The sequence below is a fragment of the Peromyscus eremicus genome, chromosome 19 (assembly GCF_949786415.1).
Source record: "Peromyscus eremicus chromosome 19, PerEre_H2_v1, whole genome shotgun sequence".
In the NCBI taxonomy this organism is placed as follows: Eukaryota; Metazoa; Chordata; class Mammalia; order Rodentia; family Cricetidae; genus Peromyscus; species Peromyscus eremicus.
Genome location: NC_081435.1, coordinates 66,518,225 through 66,533,768, shown reverse-complemented (window position 1 = coordinate 66,533,768; position 15,544 = coordinate 66,518,225). Strand labels below are relative to the sequence as shown.

Sequence of the window (15,544 nt, the reverse complement as noted above, 5' to 3'; positions counted from 1 at the left end):
ATATCATATTTCTGTTTGATGGTTGAATAAGACTCACTGTCCCAGAGACTCAATTTTCAACATCATAATACCTTCCACTTAGGTTTCAGAGCCAATGGTATTTGCTTGGACCTTACCATTTCAAGGTGATTTCATCAGACTCTACTTCTGTTAGCTTCATTTTGTCCACCGTTAATATCCACCATTTTCAAGACCTGACTTATAAACTGTAAGTTCTTTCTTACTCTTACAGTCTCGTTCTCATAGGGCTATAAGCGAGTCTCTGAGATGCTACCTGTAGAGTTCTCCACCCTGGCTTCTTTATCATCATACTCTCTTACTTTGTCATACCTACTACCTTATCTTTGATCCTTTATCTCTATTGTGAGGAAACACTGGTAATATTGGAGGTTTGCTCTACCTATAGGATTGATCTTTTAGGGAATCACTCCCTGGAATCTGTTTCACCTTCTCAATACATACAGCACAACTTTGACCTCTTTTACACCCATCCTGGCACAACTAATAAATGAATCCTGAAATTAAAAAAAAAATACATCTGGCCTTTACTCTATGCTTCAGACTAAGCAAAAGGCTTAACTACTACTTTCATGAATTGACACCTTTATCTGAAGGATGGAATATATGAAGAAGTCAACGTCTTATCGTAATACACTAAGATTAAGTGTAAATTCTGCTGATTCATTAATTTCTCCATTTTTCTCTTGGGTGCAAGCATGTTAGTTAGCTAGGACTGTGTTATGTGCCACAAGTCTGCAACTATTTCGGGTGTTGTCCTAGTAGTCAAAGCATTAATACAGATGGTGATAATCTTCAATGTTTATGATTATCATAAACATAGTGTAGCTTGAGGAAATGATGGTTTGGATAAGAAATAAAAATAACTTAGATGAGCTGGGTGGTGGTGGCGCACACCTTTAGTCTCAGCACTCGAGAGGCAGAGACAGGCGGACCTCTGTGAGTTTGAGGCCACCTGAGCTACAGAGTGAGTTCCAGGAAAGGCACCAAAACTACACAAAGAAACCCTGTCTCGAAAAACCAAAAACAACAACAACAAAAAAAAACTTAGGTGGTATGGAAGGCCATCTACTGTGTCAACTAGCCATCCAATGGGTCAGGTGCTGTGTTTGGTATCTCGTATATGTGATCTCATTATATAGAGATTAAGAATTCAATGCTGGGGGCTGGAGAGATGGCTCAGAGGTTAAGAGCACCAGCTGTTCTTCCAGAGGTCCTGAGTTCAATTCCCAGCAACCACATGGTGGCTCACAACCATCTGTAATGAGATCTGGTGCCCTCGCCTGGCATGCAGGCAGAACACTGTATACCTAATAAATAAATAAATAAATAAATCTTTAAAAAAAAAAAAAGAATTCAATGCTGAGAGATTGAAAACTGGGATGGAAGTACATATAAGTATATGAAATTTAATAGGTTAGAAAACATTTTAGGCAGGGCTTGATGATGGATATTCTTTTTGCACATTGGGCTTCCTCCACCCTGCACAATTTTAATAATGATGCTACTGACTGGTTACAGCCAGTATTATGCATACCTATGGTATTGTCTATGAGAGCCCTTGCTCACTTAAAGTGCTGTGACAGATTCCAGAAATAATTGACCTTGGTAAAATTAGCTGAAGCTCTGTAGGAACAAGGCTGCACATTATTGAATTGGCCATTATTTGTGACTGAATCAGAATCATCTTCAGTTAATTTATCTTCAGACAGGAAGTTAAAAGTTGCAATCACTTCACAGAATTAAAGGTGTATCCCAAGCTGGGATAGTAATTGGCCCTTTGAACACTTCTGTGTCTTTCAATCTTAGTGTATGGAAAGAACAATGGAGCCATCCTCACTACAAACATATGACACTATAACAATTACTTTTGCTTTACAAAACAATATTCCTGTTGTTTTAAGGAATGTTTCACATATAATTTCATGACTATGGTTTACTCTTTGCTTTAGATTTTGTTTCTTTTGGTATTATTTTTAAAATATGGTCTCAACTATGTATCCAAAATTGGTTTCACATTCATAGCAATCTTTCTGCACACAACCCTTAAGTGCTGGGAATTGAGGTATGTACATACCCAACTGTAGCTTATTCCCAATGCCCCCCCCAAGTTTCTTTTCATTTTTCTTCTAAAACTTTTTGATAGTATTAACCTTTATCAGATAAACACTGAAGTATTGGGAGAATGTAGGTCTAAATGTGAAGACTTTAACTCTTTCCTAGCCTTTGGGTTACAGTTTGGCTTGAAAATGAACCATCACAAAGGGGTATGCCAGGCTCTTTTTCCCTCAAAGATGATACACATGGATATCCTCACTTTGCAGGCTCATTGGACTAACTATTTGCTGAGCTAGTTCACTCTCCTTCTCTTTTCCTTGGGTTACAGAGGGTACAGGTCAGCCTTGGCATCTGAGTAGATTGGGAAGGGCTATGGAACTGCATGTTATGTGCTAGTTTCTAAACCCAGCCTTGTTATCTGCATGTTTATCTTCCTGGATCTTCCTTTTCTGTCTTATCAATGTTTGGTACAAAGAATCACTAACTGCTGTGGGATGTCATTCTATGTGCTGTGAATATGTGTTGCTCTGATTGGTTGATAAATAAAACACTGATTGGCCAGTAGCCAGGCAGGAAGTATAGGCAGGGTGAGCAATGAGGAGAATTCTGGGAAGAGGAAGGCTGAATCATGAGTCATCAGCCAAACACAGGAGAAGCAAGATGCCAAAGCAAAACTGAGAAAAGGTACCGAGCCACATAGCTAAACATAGATTAAAAATTATGGGTTAATTTAAGTGTAAGAGCCAGTCAGTAATAAGCTTGAGCTAATGGCCAAGCAGTTATAATTAATATAAGCTTCTGAGTGATTATTTTATAAGCAGGCCATGGGATTGCAGGGACTTGGCAGGACCAGAGAAACATTCTGACTACATTTGGTGTACCAATGTGGGGCTCTTGAATTTCCCTAAAGCCTAAAATACTTTAAAAAAGTGCTTCCAGACACACAGAAATAGAGCTAAAAACAGCTTCCTGAATGTGTCTCTCAGGTAAGCCATGAACTACATATTATAGCGAGTCTGTGGCATGTAGGCTGGAGCTACATACAGCATGGTGAATTCCTGCTGAGTTACACAGAGGTTTCTCCAAGCCATTCAGTGCACTGCATGGCAGATTTAGCTAGTACAGACAAAAAAAAAAGTGGTTTCTGGGCTGCATGCTGCTTTGATGGAGGCATAGACCCATTGCTTCCAAGAGTCGGTGGTGTGCATGGCTCCCATGGTAAATGTACCACTGCCATATTGGGAAGCTAAAGTGGGCAGAGTCAGCAGCCAAGGCTTCTGCTTCAGTACTAGCCACTGCAGTTTAAAGCAATAGACTCACAATAAGACAGATTCAGATAGAATAAGACTTTAAATGGTTTACAGTTGCCGGGCGGTGGTGGCGCACGCCTTTAATCCCAGCACTTGGGAGGCAGAGCCAGGTGGATATCTGTGAGTTCGAGGCCAGCCTGGGCTACCAAGTGAGTTCCAGGAAAAGGTGCAAAGCTACACAGAGAAACCCTGTCTCGAAAAACCAAAAAAATAAATAAATAAATAAATAAAACAAAAAAAAACGGTTTACAGTGTGTGTAAAAATGTATATAGGCTTGGAAGAGAGAAGAAAATGAATATAGACAGTTATATAAAATTATCATTTTTAAAAAATGAAGTCTTTAAAGAGACAGTAAAAGTAATATAAAAAATAAGCCACATAAAGATGGATATTATACCGAGAATCTGGATTATATTGTCTTTGGGATTTTTAACTGCAGAAAGACATTTGATTGTAAAAGCTGTTGAGTTATGCCAATATATATATTTTAAATGTATCTGGACTTCAAAGTTTATGTCTAAGGATATGTTACTTTGGAAAAGAGGTTCTGCCTTTGTTTCCACTCAAGATGAGAACCAGTGGATTGCTTTCAGGCTATTATGGTTTGATCAAAGAAGACCCCTTGAGAGGCCCAGTTGATCCAACATTCAAAAATAGCTTCAAGGCAACTGGCTCAGAGAATACAGTGCCACAGACTGTTCCAGTCAGGACTTAACCATAATTCTTAATTTTCTCAGGATGCCCATTAGATTGCCAGTGCCCTCATCCAGCAGGAAGTAGTATGAGAAGCTATACCTCAATTCCCAAAATATTGTTTATAAATGTTTATTTTTATTTAAAGCAGGTTGATTATAAATGCAATCTCTTTCTAAAGAAGAAAAGGGGATAATATAGATATGATAGGATAAAAGGGTAGATTAATGAACTTACTTTTAAAGAGCAACAACATTGCTATGGATTTTAGTTTATTAATACAAATTTAGAGTGGATTTTGTTATACTATATATATATATTTCTACTTTTATTTAAGGTATTATGTTTATGTAACTCATTTAAATTATAATATATAATTAAGAAATAGATTAATAATTAGTCATCTATGATAATCACACTTTGTCATGTTAGTTAACTTTTCTAGATATACATAGATATATTTCAATTAGGTAGGTAATCTTCAAACACTTCAAAGACCTACAGAATATGGCATTTTAAATGTTTTAAAAACTTAGATTTTTCTGGATAGTGAGACATGTCTATTCCTGGCAGCACCAATTACTTCAAAGATGATGATGGACATTGAAGACACTTCATATGGAACTTATCTTCTGCTTGGCAGAACTGGCCATTAGGGCAAGAAACTGTTCTTGCCTAGATTGTATTGATAAATTGTTGTATAAACTGGACATACAGGACCCGTAGAAAGGTCACCACTGAACTTTGCAGGGAGAGATGGTCCTTCAGGTTCCTGCTTCACAGAAGAAACTGCCAGACATTCTACAAGACACAGAAAAATGACTGAGAGACTCTAGACTGAAGATGGATGCCCCAATGTTGCAGAAGAACTTTGGGTGACAGTCCAAGCAGCCAGATGTCTCTAACATTCCAGATTTTTGGAAGTTGCTTACAGTGCATTTTCTATTTAATTAGTTAATATTATATCCTTCTGGGGTCTTTGATATAGTTGAAAACTAAATAGTTATAATTTTCCTTAGTCATGATAAAAGATAAATTAGATATGAACCTTTAGACTCACAGATATAGGATAGAATATTTTCTTTAATTTTGCCAAATACAAATAGACTAGATATTATAACTGTAATTCCTCTTGATAACTCTTCTATTACATGTAATTTTACTATGTTAAAGTTAAAACCTTCCTTTTCGATTAGACAGAAAAGGGGGAAATGCTGTGGGATGCCATTCTGTATGTTGTGAATATATGTTGCTCTGATTGGTTGATAAATAAAACATTAATTAGCCAGTAGCCAGGCAGGAAGTATAGGCAGGTTGAGCAGATAAGGAGAATTCTGGGAAGAGGAGGGTTGAGTCATGAGTCATCAGCCAGACACAGGGGAAGCAAGATGACAAGGCATAACTGAGAAAAGGTACCAAGCCATATGGCTAAACATAGATAAGAATTATGGGTTAATTTAAGTGTAAGGGTTAGTCAGTAATAAGCCTGAGCTAATGATCAAGCAGTTATAATTAATATAAGCCTCTGTATGCTTACTTGGGGGAGATGAGTAGGAGAGATTTGTTCTGACCGCTAGCCAGCTGGAACACAGGAAAACTTCCAACTACAAATAACAAACCTGTTAGCACTATCATTTGAAGTCCCAGTCTTAATTCATCTAGCTTAGAAGGAAGGAATCAAGCTCCTTCAATACCTTCTAGAGCATTGATAGAGGAAGCACCTGGGAGCTTCTTTGTGGCTTCCTGGCTAGGTAGTCTTGCAAAAGAATGGCTGTAATGGCTGAATGGATAAAGGGGCTGTCTCCGAAGTCAGATTGCTGCATTTTGGGTCCCAGTTTTGATAACTGCTGGCTGTGCAACTTGCTTGAGCTTCTCCAACTAATTCAGTTCCATGGACCTTGTTTGGAGGTTTTCATAGAGGGTTAGGACAGCTACAGTCAGATGTCGGCCAATGGTCTCAAGAGAGAAAAAGGAGATTCTTTCAGAGGAAGACTGTCTCTGAAAGGATGGAACAAGATAATAGAAAGAAGCACAGGCAAGAGTCAGTGTGATTATGGGGAGAGAGAAGTGGAGGGAGAGGGAGAACTAGGGAGAGCGGCCTGGCAACTTCCTGATTTCCATGGAGTCTGATCATTCCTCTATATCTGCCTTCTAGGAACTTTCCCTGCATTATTTAAAAAACCCCTGGATCAGCACAAGACATCTACAGCTGTGCATCCCTCAATTTCATTGGCCATGAGGAGGATCCCAGTTTCCTCTGCTCTTGCTGTCCTTGCTAGATCTCCTCCAGGATCTTGTGCTGTCCAGTGATATGAACATAAACTTCTGATAGCTGTACATCCAAACTTCCGTTAGGAGCTGGGAATACTTCGAATCTCACCACAGATTTGTATGCACCCTAAAACTCACAGTGAAATGAGGTTGACAAAGAGCCACAAATCAAAACCACAAAAGAATGTTATTCTCAGGCCTTGTTGCCTTTCAAAGAGTGAAAACCACCACTACCTTGGTGGACCCTCCCAAGTCACTTTCTTCTAGCAGAGAAGGCATAAGTTCTCAAGTTTGGTCCTGTGGCCATCTATTCCAGCTCTGTCTGCAGTGCTTGCTAAGGATCTCTGACTACTAACTAACCATTATTGTTGGCTACACATTGAGATCCAGGTACACTGTTGTCCTGAGATAGTTACATTCCATTCCCTGACACTGACACTGAGCAACCACGATAGATTTAGAAGAAGTGGCTGAAGAAGGCAGTAGTTCTAAAGGGGAGCCAGGGTGGGAGACACGAAGAGTTGCATTATTACTTCCCATAGAGAGAAAGATAAGGCTTTTAGGTACAGCAGAATGAAAGGCTGCATCTGCAAGGAATCATTTAAACCATCCTCTCATATTTTAACAATCAAAGTCAGAATGTGAGCCACATCATTGAGTATAATATCATTTTACATCTTATATTTCCTCTACATTTCTTGATGGTATTTATGCTTTGGGCAAGGCTATGATGCTCAGTTTATTGATGAGGAAGCTGAGCTAGAGAGAATTAAAATTCCATACTCTGCTTTACCCTAGCAGTTATAATTTCTGCTTCTCCATAGTATCTTCAACTGATCAATTTGATTCGTTCATTCTTCAGGTCATTCATGATGCAGAGTTAATATTCATCTAAAACAAAGGTTAGGCATTATCAAGTTAAAATACTAGAATTTAAAAATAGCTACCACTCCAAATTCACAGGAACATGGCTATTCTTTTTAATAAAATTTATTTATTCTATGTGTTTTTCACATAGAATGTCTCATTCATTCCCAGTCCCTTTACTTCTGCCCTCTTGCCCTGCATCACACTCTTGAATAAAACAAAATTTAAGAGAAAAAAGTGAAGAAAATAAAAAAGGAAGGAATTAAAAATCTTGTCATGGAAGCTGCAGTATGACTCAACAAGTCATGCCCTATACCCCTTAGTCCATACATTTCTACTTGAAAGTGTTCATTGCAAACAGTCATTGGTCTGGTTCAAGGCCCCTGTCTGCACTACATGTTTGATGCTGGGCCCCCACTAAGACTCTTCCTAGACATCCCACTGCTGCCCTGTTTTGTGGAGGTCCTGCAGCTTTGGTTCTGTGGGACAAGTCCTTTCATGTGCTGCAGCAGATCATAGATGGGATGAGTATTGGGGCAGGCTGAGTCCTAACTCTGGCTCTGGGCCTGGGCAGATATAGGGTTTGTATGCCAGATGGGAAATGGGGATAGCTGTCCCATGCTCACAATTTTGGAACTCCTCCACTGACAGGTTTGGGTCTGTTGTGCTGCCCTGGCAAGGTGCAGGGCCTGCTCTCCCGAGAGTTGCAGCTGGTGGGGATCTGGGATAGCTCTCCCACTCTTATGGCCACAAGGCCAGCTCTTTCATCTGCCCCAGGTATTGATGGATGGCGGGGGAGGGCTTCTTTTCCCCACCCATGCTACCATAAGACAGATGAGAAATGAGAGCAGCTCTCTCATGCTCACATCTTTGGGGCTGGCTCAACCACACCTGTACTAACAGGGTTGGTGACTGTTCTTCTTTCCCTCCTGAATCTCCACAGGATCCACCAGGCAATTGGATATCTGTCTGGGGACAATAATATGTCAATATCTTTCTAAAGGATTGCTCAATCCCTTGTTAAGTAGCTTTGACAAACAAGCAATGTTTATTGAATACACAATGGGCTCTGGGTATAATTTTATCCAGTGAAGATAGGGTAAGTACAGTGCAAAGTCTTGGATTGAGAGAAAGGAAAATAAAAGCATGCAGTCATTTGTGGCATACTTCTCAGGACAGGAGACTCACTGATTTGTACAGTGATTAATTCTTCCAAGGAGCCATCACAGTGTTTTTCCATTATATTGAGTTGAGATATTTTTTCCTATAATGGAGTTGTTATGATCCTCAGGGCACATGCAAATAAGTCTTTATCTTCCTCTGTTTTTTTTTCCCCTTACATTTAAGGACAGTTTCACACTCCCCTCTGACTGCTCCCAGTATGTTCCATCCTGCGGAGGCAGAGACTCTCCTGTTTTTGAATTGAAAAAATAAGTGAAAATTTCTTTGGCTGGCATGGTCCTCAGAAGACTTCAGAGTTCTCATTTTCTCAAAGCAGAATGTAAGGAGTTGAGAGATGGAAGGACTCCCTAAAGTCGAACATCAAGTCACCTTGACGATCTGGTGTGTGATTGATTTCTCATTGCATCTAGAACATGCTTCCAAATTCTATATTTCTAGAATTGTTCCTGAACTCTCCATATAGCACAGCCCCTCCTCCACTGTGGCACCTATCACTTCCTTCAGTTGGATGCATTTTCTATTAAAATGACGTAACCCAAGAGGAGTTCTGCTTGCATCCTCATCCCACTGAGGAGGCATGTCCTCTCAACTGACACAGGAAAGTCTAATGCTGAGGGCATACCAAAAGCATTTGGACAATTTTAAAAATCAATGCTGAGCCCATTCAAGATGGAGAAAAATGAAGATGGATCTCAAGCCACAGTAGTTCTACCAGATAAATTCTCCTTTAAAATACTACATTAGAGCATGCCACCTCACTGTATTACTTAGGGTTTTTATTGCTGCAATGAAATAGGTCATGGAGGGGTACTGCTTACCACCTTTTTATAGAACCCAGGACCACCAGCCCAGGGATGGCACCACCACCATGGGCTGTGCCTTCCCCCATTGATCACTAATTGAGAAAATACCGCACAATTGGATCTAATGGAGGCTCCTTCCTCTCTGATGACTCTAGCTTGTGTCAAGGTGACATATAAAACTAGCCAGTAGTTTAACACACATATGCAAACCCCCCCCCCAAAAATTGTCAACTTGACATATAAACACATCACTATCAAGCCACAACCCTTCCTTTCTTATTTATCCCCATGGTCTCACATTAAAACATAAATAACTTTAAAAGTCCCACAGTCTTTACAAATTCAAATATATTGAAATTTCAGTCCCTTTAAAATAGACAATCTCTTTTAAAATCCAGTCTCTCAACTGTGGGTTCCTGTAAAATACTTTTTTATGTCAAGAGGAAAACATCAGGGGTACAGTCATAATCAAATCAAATCAAAACTAGTTCCAACCGCCCAATGGCTGGAATCCACTTACCATCATCTAGACTCCTCCAAAGGGCTTGGGTCACTTCTCTGGTTCTGCCCTTTGCAGCACACACAGCTTATCTTCTAGGCGCCAGCTGGCTCCACCCACTGCTGCTATTCTTGGTGGTCACCCTATGGTACTGGCATCGCCAAAATGCTGGGCTCTTCTGCTGCAAATGGGCTGCACTTTCATCAATGCCTCTCATAGTCTCTCTTCATTGTGCCAAGTCTCAAGTCCTTTACATGACCCCTTTAGTCCTGGACCTTAAACTGCCACTGAAGACGCACCTTCACCAATGGCCTCTCACAGTGCCAAGCCTCAGCTGCTCTCCATGACTCCTTCATGCCTTCAAAACCAGTACCACCTAGGTGACCCTTACACATTACCAAGTCCTGCTGCCAACAGGAGGTTCAACCTTGGCCGCCTCTGGAACACAGCTTCTCTGTGCTCTCAGCAAACACTTCCCAGAAGATTTCACCCCAGTGATGCTGGCCTTTTCTCAATCACTGCTAATTTCTTAGCTCCAGCTGACCAGCATCAATTGTCCCAGTCACATAAGGTTTCACTTTAGTCGTTCTGATATCTTGTTAATTACAGCTGATACTTCAGCCCCAGCTAACTAGAAACACAGAATCTGAATTCAAAATAACAAGTGGCCCCAATAGAGTCTTTAAACCTCCCTCTGAAACTTCACAAGCCAGGCCTTTATCTTCTGCATGGCTCTCAACATTCTTATCTTCCAAGCTCAGAACATCCCATAGAGCTCTTAACACTCAAGGCTCTTCTAGCCCAAGTTCCAGAGTCCTTCCACAGTCCTTCCCAAAACATGATCAGGTCTGTCACTGAATACCCCACTGAACTGATACCAATTTGTCTTAGTTAGGGATTCTATTTCTGTGACAGAACACCATGGCCAAAAAGCGAGTTGGAGAGGAAAGGGTTTATTTGTCTTACACTTCCACATTGCTGTTCATCACAGAAGGAAGTCAGGACAGGATCTCAAATATGGCAGGATTCTGGAGGCAAGAACTGCTTTCTGGCTTGTTTTTCATAGCTTGCTCAGCCCACCTTCTTATAGAACCCAGGACTACCAGCCTAGGGATGGCACCACCCAGCAAGGGCTGGGTCCTCCCCCATTGATCACTAATTGAGAAGATGCCTTACAGCTGGATCTCATGGAGGCATTCCCTCAACTGAGGCTCCTTCCTCTCTGATGACTCTAGTGTGTGTCAAGTTGACACACAAAACCAGCCAGTATACTCACCTTGCTGAAAGGTAAGAATGACTCTTGTATTTGAACTTAGGAAGCCGGAGTAATTGATTCTGAGGATCGGATTGTACTCTTTGATCTCAACTGTTCCTCAAAGGAGGGACAGATGGAGTATCCTTGTCCCTTTCTACCTGTGGAAATGGGAGGAACTGTTCTTACACTTTGAACTTCATCTCACACTTACATGTAATAAGCTCTCAAGTGCCCTGGGATGTGATCATCCTCTATGTCCTTGCATTATTCCTTCACAGATCCTGGGGTAAGGAGCATCTCACTTATGACCATTTTATAGGATAATCACCAAGATGCCTGAAGCACAAAACAACAGCCTAGCTGGCAGCATTCTACTACCTGGTGGTGTCAGGGGAAGAGTGATTCTCACTTACATTTATTGACAATGTCCATGCAAGGCATAGCTCAGCCCTCATGAATTTTACATTTTTTGGTTGAGAAAATACATTTTAGAAAAAAAGGTACATGTTCAATAAGAGAGAGGAAATATGTATGTTCAATGCACACAAACAATAAATTTGCAGCAGTGTTAAAGAGAACATGATTTCTGACTTTACCCCTGCCCCATATCTTCTGCATCTGTGCAAAGTATACCTTATAAGCAACTCATTTCTGGTCTTTCCATTGTTAAGTTGTGCACAGAAGTTTATGAGCCAATGTTTTCTCCTTTCAATCTTTGCAGCTGTGAATTCTACGAGGATGGGGTCTGTGTCTTGATCTACCTGCACATCCATAGTGCCAGTGCATCTTCTATACTATACAATAATTTATCGACTACAGGATTCTGAAAATGAAGATGTGCAAGAGTCAGAGATGCACGCCATGAATGTTCACATCTGGTGCTCAGATCACCCTTTTCTGGATTCTGTATGGTACTGTTTTCATATTAACTTCTTTATCTGTCTTAGACTTGCTCTTCAGGATTTGGTGCTCAGGCAATCCAAAAGTGGCCTCCTGAGGAAGAAGATGAGAGGAAGTCCCAGGACATTCAGCTAGGATTTGAGGACAAGTTCTGTGTTAACAAGAGGTAGATAATCCAGGAAGGTGGTTTCAGTTTTGATGAATGCTCAATTGCTGTGTTTGAATAGCATTATATCCATAACATAATATATCAGCATAAATTAAAGTGTGTATAAACAGAATGTGCAAGTTTTCTCTGCATGTGTAAGATGAAGAGTGAGGATATCCCTTCTTGCCCTCTTCCCTTCCCTCACTTCTCATAACTAAGAGATAGGCCATTAAGGAAGAAACATTCAAGGAGGAGTAAGGGGCATAGAACCCATTCACGACTGTACTTTAACGGCTTGGGATAGTTCAGTGTTTCCTCTACATTGTGATGACAGGAGTCCTCTACGCTTAGCCAACTATTGTAGTAGAACAAGGCACAGGTTTCTTTTATTCACTCACAGTGCAACATGTCATAGGATGGGAGACCCTGTAAATAAACCAAAGGAACAAGTCTCCCCTCCCCACGTTATGACATCTGCCAGCCATATACTGCGGGAAGGCCATTCTGATGTCTGCAAAGCTTCTCCTTTGAGAAAACGTGTGGAACAGACTAGGAGCTATTACTACCCTCTAGACTGAGGTCTAGGATTCAGAAGTCTGGGAGCACAAGTACATGGCTGTTCCATACAGAGAATGTTTACTTTGACCCTGCTTCTCTGCATTGATTTTTGTCTCCATTGCCAGCTTACAGATCTTGCTTTTTTTTTTCTAATTAAGCATTACTTTCTTCCTAATAACAACGTTCCAATATAAAACACGATATAAGACCTGTTGAAATGACGCCCCCAATGAAGTCTTGAAGTGACAGTTATGGGTAAAGCTTGTGCCTCATCAGAACTGTTTACTGACAAGCAGAAGCCAGTGAACTTACACCAATTTTCTTTGACTCACTTTGGACACCCGAGGTAAAAGAGAACCCATAGTACAGTTCTGTGGCAGAATTCTTACTAGCAACTAACCCAGGAACGCAGTGACTCCAAACCATCTTATTCTTCAGTTCACATGTCCCAAAACTCTTAGAAAATATGAGAGCCAGGAGCCCTCTCAAAATCCCAGTTTTACTGGAGGTCTTTAAGAGACCACATGCAGATCTCCCAGAATCGTCACAGTTGTCTTATTTTGTCACATGATGTCGACATAAACCTGAGTGGTCTCATTGCTCACTTGCCCTGGAAAGACCTCTGCAACCCAAATACAAAGTCTCCCAGAGACATTTCAAACAGCATCATATTTTGTCAGAAAGGAAGACATTCCTTTGGTCTTGTTCATTTCTGCCACCCTGTAAAGGGGACTGTGTGACCATGTGCATTTTTGTCCCCTCTGGTCCTTGCCTTCATCAAGGGTTCGGTTCTCCTGAATAACAAGGAATGCACATGAGCATCTGAATGCAAACAAGTAGCTTAACAAAAAAATTATAAATCCCTGGAAGTGAAATGTAATTACCAGGTTAAAAAAAAAAAAAAAAAAAAAGAGCACCCATTTACGCGAGCCTATCACATTTCGCGTCTCTGCACGCCGCTCCCCCCCAACACTGCTCCTGTCGTGTCAGATAGTGGCAGTGTTGAGCCCGGGAACCGGCGCCCAGCCCGCGGCGGTCCCCGCGGCCGCACAGTCTCCGCGGCTGACTCCGACTCGTTGGAGCTACTGGGCCGCGAGGGCGCTGGGGAGCGGGAGGGGCGCGGGGCTGGCGAGGGGTCCCGGATCCGCGTCCCCGAACTGTTCTCCTTTCCCCCGCCCCCGGCGAGAGCCCACTCCCTCCCAATTGACCGAAATTCACCGAGGGGGGCGGTCGAGGGAGAGGTCGTCGGCCGCTTGCCGGCTGCGCCTCCCTGGGCTCCGGCTGGGGAGCGGCCCGGGCTCGCGGAGCGAGCAGTGTGGGCTCCCGCGCCCCCTCCGAGGCAGATCGCGGGGTGGCAGTCCCCGTCGGCTCCGCCGCGCGGCCGCTCCAACCCTCCCCCTCCCCCGCTCACGCCCTCCCCCTTCCTTTCAGTAGGACTCCGGGACTCGGGAGAGGGCGCGGGAGGCAGGCACACGGGCCCGACCCCACTCCAGCGCTCGCCGGGGACGCGGGCGGGCGGCGAAGGGACGCGGAGGGGGCGCGGGGCGGGCGCGGCCATAGAGCGGCGGCGGCGGCGGCGGCGGCGGCGACGGCGGCGGCAGTAGCGACCGCGGGCAGACCAGCGGCGGCAGGGCCGGCGGGCGCCGGGGACCGAACTGCACAGCTCAGCAAAAGCGCCCCAGCCCTCGGCGCGCCGCCTCCTGCGAGCCCAGCCGGGCAACATTTTGTAACCCTCCAATCCATCCTTTGGAGAAAAGGGAAAAAAATAGCATTGAACGGAGAGATGGGGAAATCTATATAATATATGTGTACATATGCATATTTATGTATATGTACACATATATATATTATATTTGGTTCCTGCTAAAATTAGCCGGGCTCGCCGAGCGCCTGTGTGCGAGTGTGTGCGAGTGTGTGCGTGCGGGCGTGTGTGTGAATGTGATTACTCCAGGACTCCTCGGGCTCCGGAGACGCCATTTTCCCCCTTGATATCTTTCTCCGTAAATCGGTGGCGCGGCGGAGGCGGCCGCGGCGGGCGGGAAGCGCGGGGCTGGCCGGGGCGCTCGCCGCCGCCTGCGCGCCCGGGGGCCCCGGCGCCCCCCGAGCGAGGGCGGCCCGCCCCGCGCGTCGCCGTTTGACAGATGCTCGTCGCTATGGAGTTGCCGCAGCAGCACCTTTGGGGGCTCGGACGAGCGACCGGAGGCGGAATCTGAGCGAGCGCCCAGGCCAGCGGAGCCGGAGCCGCCGGGACATGGGTGAGCGAGCGCGGCGACCTTGGCGCGGGAGCCGGGGCGCCTAGCCTTCCGCCGCGCCGCGGGCCCAGCGCGCCGGGGGCCGGGGGCGGTGTGTGCCATGCATGCAAAAGTTCACGTCGCCTCGCCGGGGCTTTGACTTTGCACTGGGCTGCAGGGGGGGTGGGGGACCGGGCCAAGGGGGCGGGATGCAGGTCCCCGCGAGGCTGCGCGGGGATGGGCGCGATTCCGCCGGCTGGTGGGTAGGCAGTGGTGCTGACTTAACTGGAGTAGCCCGTTGGTGGCGGTGATGGTGGAAGCACCGGGCTGGAGGGCTGGGAGCTTATTGAGTTTCGGCTAATCTGATCCCCTCCCCACCCCCTCCTTCTGCACCCCCCCTTGGTCCTGCTGTCGGCTGCCGGGCTGGCGGGTTTGGCTTTGGTGAAGTGGACTGGGGAAAGGGAGGGGGTAGGGAAAGGGGTGGGGAGGCGGCAGGATATTTTTTCCCCCTCTCTTTGTAACTTGCAGGTTAAGTGGAGCTAGAGAGCTACATTGTAACCTAGTTGGATGGGGGGGGGGAGAGGCGGGTTAAATGTATCAGAATCTAACGTGTCGTTAATAGAAGAACAGGCGAGAAGTGGTCCAGCCAATGAAGGTTGGTGTATGCTTGTGTTCTGGCTGTGTGTTAGTTTTTCTCTTTTAAAAAATCTTAATCAGTGGATTTGAGTCTCTTTCTTGTGATCTCCGGAC

The 15,544-nt window shown here is 44.0% G+C and overlaps 1 protein-coding gene and 1 long non-coding RNA gene across 2 annotated transcripts in view; one reads left to right on the top strand and one right to left on the bottom strand.

The window, feature by feature from the left end:
* LOC131895810 (uncharacterized) overlaps positions 1–11,134 on the bottom strand; it is a 99,231-nt gene extending 88,097 nt beyond the window's left edge. The window contains exon 1 of the long non-coding RNA XR_009375284.1: positions 10,979–11,134. This is a non-coding gene — a long non-coding RNA (uncharacterized LOC131895810). The remainder of the gene's footprint in view (positions 1–10,978) is intronic.
* A 3,569-nt stretch (positions 11,135–14,703) lies between these two features.
* Positions 14,704–15,544, top strand: part of Setbp1 (SET binding protein 1) — a 352,017-nt gene continuing 351,176 nt past the window's right edge. Inside the window, exon 1 of the mRNA XM_059246619.1 lies at positions 14,704–14,818. The gene's annotated coding sequence lies outside the window, so the exon portion shown is untranslated. The remainder of the gene's footprint in view (positions 14,819–15,544) is intronic.